Source organism: Petaurus breviceps, unplaced genomic scaffold (genome assembly GCF_028583685.1).
Source record: "Petaurus breviceps papuanus isolate PSGF00001 unplaced genomic scaffold, PetGlider_PUasm1.0 164, whole genome shotgun sequence".
Taxonomy (NCBI): Eukaryota; Metazoa; Chordata; class Mammalia; order Diprotodontia; family Petauridae; genus Petaurus; species Petaurus breviceps.
Window position 1 is genome coordinate 10,898,434 of NW_027185735.1, and position 5,425 is coordinate 10,903,858.

A 5,425-nucleotide genomic window follows, 5' to 3' on the forward strand; every position below is an offset into this window, starting at 1 on the left:
TGCTTTAATACACACTATAAATCAGAGAGAATCTTAGTATCAGCCACTCAAAGAAGTTCAGAAACTTTCAAAAGACAAATTTATACAATGTACATGAAGCACTCATTTCTTAAAAGCTTTTTCTTACTTTGGATCTGTCTATACCAATTAGACTGTGAATCAGTTTTCTAGAAGTCTTATTAACCAGAAATCTTATAGCAATCATATCAAAAGTAAAACAAATATTGAAAGGGTAATTAGTCATTGTGATGAAAGTTAAATACTCTAGGATGTGTGGAAGAAGGCAGGAGGTAATTCAGGAGTAAAATCAAATTTCTCATTTGGGTAATGGACATAATCTCTGTAAAAAGAAAAAATTAAGGATCAGCTAGGTGGCATGGTGAATAGAACACTGACCCTGGAGTCAGGAGGACCTGAGTTCAAATCTGGCATCTGACACTTGACACAACTAACTGTGTGACCTTGGGCGAGTCATTTAACTCCAATTGCCTTGTCTTACCTCCTTCCTTCCTCCCCCCCCCCAAATTAACACAAGATTGGAATTTCCCTGGATGAAAGATCACCTACCAAGAAAGTTTAAAGAAATGGAGCTAAATTGTCACATTCTTCTAAAATAAGCTGGCAAATCAGAAATCCACTCCTAGAAAAACAAATGCCATTTCACATTTACCTGTCAGATAGATATAAAGACTGAACATTGGTAGAGATCTTATTCTTGTCTAAGTGGGGAGCCCCACATCCTCAGCTCATCCAATGAAGGGGTCATTTTCCAGATGTAGAAAGAATCTTAAGCCCAGAATGTAGAACACCTCTACCAACCTCAGAGAAAAAAAGCAACAAATGTGTAGAGGGCCCGTTCCTTCTCTGAATTTATTTCTAAATGAGGATTGATTTGTATATATATTGACTTATTTCACAGTGGAGTCATTTGACAACTGCACAGGTCTTTTCAGAACTCCTATGGGCTGTAAACTGTGATGTCAAGCAGCAATAGTGAAAGACACTGAATCTCCATTAGAAATTTTCAGGTTTGAAAAGGGTGAAGATTCTTGAATGGTATCCCCAAGACCTAATCTAATGTCCAAATAAACAAGTGAGCACTTAGCCGACAGTTCCTTCCTGAAACTGTCTCTCCTTTTAAAAGAGAGTTAGGGGAAAGGAAATCATTACAAAATTTGTATCAATATTATTATTCTCCTTAGGAGAGAGCAATTTCACCTCTATCTTCCGAAGCAGTAGTTTTCTCCCTTTATGATTAAAGGGATAAAGGCTACAAAATGGGGTATGCTAAGGCTCTAGGTGGATAGTTGCTAAGATTCTGGGCACCTGGTATGCTTTGTGCTTGACTGCATTAGCAAGGGGCTTTCTAAAGTAACCCAGGTCTGAAAATAAAGAGTCCCTAGAATGGCTCAAAGCAGAGGACCCAGGCTGCTGTCCCTGAGCTCCCTCTGCCAACACTGAGCCTGCTCACTGCACTATTGTTCTTCTATCAGCCATGGGACAGGATTTAAAAGGAACGGCCAAAGAAGGGCAGTTCAGACTTCCTCTATTGTGAACAGACACAATAGGAGATGAAAAGAAGCAGGAACCAGGAGCTCCCCCAAGATGCCTGGGAGTTGTAAAGCTTTTTGTTACCTGTCCAACACTGAAAAGAACCCATTTCCAGGATCTCATGATATCTGTCCCACTGAGTATATTCATGGGGTGTATGGCTGGGAAAGGAAGCAATCTTTACCTGAATCTCAATGACTCATCAGGATGCCAGAGGACAAGAGGACCAAGCAGACTAAACTCAAAGAACTAGAAGGAGGCATTCCTTTCAATCTAGGGGATGGGACTAAAGATATGTGCTGGGACAACTAGTTCAAAAGTCAATAAATAGAGTGAATGGACAGGGGTAAATTACCCATATCTTTCTTCCCAACACTTGAAATGATGGCCAAGGCAAATTTAAATCCATGTAAGTTCTCCCTTCTCTCTCTGGGACTTAGAATTTCTATGTCACATACATTCCAAATGTTTCTTTGGCTTCCAAGGTAGGTAAAGAGACTTAACAAGGAGAAGTCCATTTTGGGAGTGATACTGCTTAATTAGGCATCCTTAACAAGTCATTGCAAGCTTTTACAGAGACAAATATCTTCCCATCACGCACTCAGATAATCAACTCTTATGTTGAGACTTCTCAACAACCTTCAAAGATTCATTTTCAATGAGCAAAAGATTCACTGGCATAAAAGTTCTGTTTTCTTATCAGTCCATTTAAGGCACCAAACAAGGGATCCAATAACAAAACAGGAGCCAGCCAAAATGCATGGGGACATTTGGATCCCATGGTCCTAGGGCTTCCCACTACTTCCCTACAACATGACAGATGGGACAGGAAAAGACATCATGGCTTTTGTTTAATACCATACCACCCTTTTAGTTTTAGTGAGAGCGTTTTATAGCCAGTTACTCACTCTTGAGGACAATTAATGCCTTTTGAGTTGAAGAAGCCAAAGGAAGACATGAGGAGAGAGAAAATTACCAGTAACTTAATTAAACCCAAGAAACCAGACAGAAAAAAAACAGCCATGTGTATAATAGAAAAAAAACCCCCAAGATTTCTATATGATTAAAAAATTTGCACTGAGTTGTCTCCACAGAGGGATGAATTAAAATAGATTCTGAAGGATAATTTTGCAGAAAAAGATTCTTAAAAACTATGGTTTGTACTGAAGGAAGGAAAAAGTACTCCAACATGGTCTGTGTGTTGGGAAGTTTGTGTTCATCGCAAATTTGTTTTTACCAAATGATTGTATGAAACAGGAACTGAGCCCCTTTGATTTCTGCCCCAGTTTAGAGTAATGAGTCCTCATTGACTACTAGGGGTGGGGAACCTGTGGTCTTGAGGTCACAAGTGGCCCTCTAGGTCCTTAAGTGTAGTCCTTTGACTGAATCCAAATTTCACAGAAGAAATCCCTTTGGTAAAAGAATTTGTTCTGTAAAACTTGAACTTAGTCAAAAGGCCACACCCAAGGACCTAGAAGGCCACAGGTGGCCCGAAGGCTGCAGGTTCCCCACCCCTGAAGGGAACCCTATCAGATGCCAACACTGAGACAGAAGATGTTGTGGTGAAAAGGGCACAATTGACAAACAAGCAGAGAGTTCCCAGGGTTTCTTCCTGTTCTTGATGGTCATGGCCTTGGGGTGATACTTTGCAAATCTCTCAGTCAATCCATAAGTCAACCAATTTACTCCATAAGGCATGGAGGGACCTGGTTCTAGCCATCAGGATCTGAAGACATGTGCAATTTGGACCACGTACTGGCGGCAGATGGGGCACTTATTCATCCATTTCCCATACTTGGTACAAGTGACCCTGTGGCTGTACTCCAATAGGACACAGTTGATAGGTGAGTCCATGTAGATCTTACATACATTTTCCTCTGCATTAGACGGTGCTGGCTCCCCATTTTAATCTGCAATGCCAGACACCAAACTTTGGAGGACCCTGTGCTGCTGGGTAACCCTCTCCATCAGTTCCCATTTCTCACAGCAACCTTTGTAATTGACAAATTTCTGAGCCAGGATCTCTCTGAGCTGCCATAAAGTGAGGGTCTCAATGTCCTCCACATTCACACAGATCAGATCCCGTTACCCTGGCACCAAGTTGTTCTTTAAGTCAATAGACTGCGTTTCATCCTCCATCAGAGTGTTTGCTATGTTCTCCAGGCACATCACTTCTTCTTGGTCCTGGGTCACCTGGCCATTAGCCTTCATTTTCATCAGCTCTTCTCAATGAAAAGCTGTGGTGAGGAAACATGGCAGATAGCAGAGGCTGGCATTGCTTCCTACTTGGCCCGAGCAGGAAATTCAGAAATTCTTCTTATAATCCAAACGTGTGCTTCCTTGTTGTACTGCCACAGTGGATTCCACAGTTCTTGTAGCTAAGTTCACAGCCCATAGGGAAGGAGCTGTACCCAGGGTTGGAATATACTTGTGCTCTGGCTCCTTGGGACTTCTGAGTCTCCTCAGGATGTCCATCCTGACAGAACCAGTTGCAGCAAGTTGCCCACATGGTAAAATCTGCCTACTCTACCTGTGTGGAGGCAGGGGCCCAGTTTGTGCATCTTGGCCTGGGCAGGGTTGCTTCAGGTGCTGTGGTGTTAGTAGCAACATGTCTCCAGGGCTGAGGGGCCAAGGAGGCAGCAGCAACATCTTTCCCAGGAAGTCCAATTCTGTTTTTTAAGGTGCTATTTTCTTCAGTATCTTTTGTACCTCTTTTATTAAACTATTAATTCTCTTTTCATAATTTTCTTGCATCACTCATTTCTTTTCCCAGTTTTTCCTCTACCACTCATCTCTTGCTTAACTCTTCCAGGAATTTTTGTTGGACTTGGGTTCAATTAGCATTTTTCTTTGAAGTTTTGTTTGTAGCTATTTGTCTTCTTCTGAGTTTATACTTTGGTGTTCCTAGCTACTGTAGTAGCTATTTATGGCCAAGTTATTTTTTGTTGTTATTTGTTCATTTTCCCAGCATATGTCTTGACTTTGCACATTAATTGAAGTTGGGCTTTGCTCACATGTGGGAGACACTGTCCCAAGCTTCAAGCTTTTTTATGTTGCATTTTTCAGAGCTAGTTCTGGGTGTCTACAAGTTTTTGGTGCTTTCAAGGTGATATGATTGGGTGAGAAGTGTATTCACTACTCTCCTGATCTGTATTCTGGCCTTTATTCTTCTCTCCTGCATTCATAGACATTAGAGTTCCTCTTGGTCCTGGAACTATGTGACCAGGATCCCTGCTCTTCTGCAGCCACAAGTGCTCATGATCCTTTTTGCCTCGGAACAATGCCCAGGGCCCCCTTCTTCTTTTCCGCCCTGGAACTGTGACCCAGAACTGTTTATGAGCAATAGAGTTGCCCATCAGTTCTAGCTTTATCCAATGTCAGCAAAGGGCCCCTGGTTATCTGTTTCTAAACAGTTATCAAATTCACCTACCATCTCTGGGCTTATAGCTCATGAAACTGCTGCTACTGCTGCTGCATTCTCACAGCCACCCCCAAGGCCCAGGGTTGGTGCTGCTACTGTGCTCTGGGCTGATTCCCACCCTGATGTTACAGATCTCTCTTGCCAACCTCTTAAGTTGTCTTAGACTGGAAAAAATGTCTCACTCTGACCTTTTGTTGGTTCTACCTCCTCAAAATTTGATTTGTGAAATTATTTTAAAATTATTTGGAGGAGGATAGTTTAACTGGGAGAGTTCAACTGGGTAGCTACCTCTAATCTACCATCTTGGCTCTGTTCCTTGCTGTAAGCCAATTGGGATAATTCTTGATATTAACCCTGGCTCTTGAATTGGTTCTATTAATAGATTAATGCTAAAACATCTATAAGTTACTATAGGATGCAAGCATCTTATTGTTTTCAATCTGAATTTGTAGT

The 5,425-nt window shown here is 41.7% G+C and overlaps 1 pseudogene; it reads right to left on the bottom strand.

The window, feature by feature from the left end:
• Positions 1-3,270: 3,270 nt before the first annotated feature.
• Positions 3,271-3,762, bottom strand: LOC138156931 (E3 ubiquitin-protein ligase rififylin pseudogene; annotated as a pseudogene).
• Between the last annotated feature and the right edge of the window lie 1,663 nt (positions 3,763-5,425).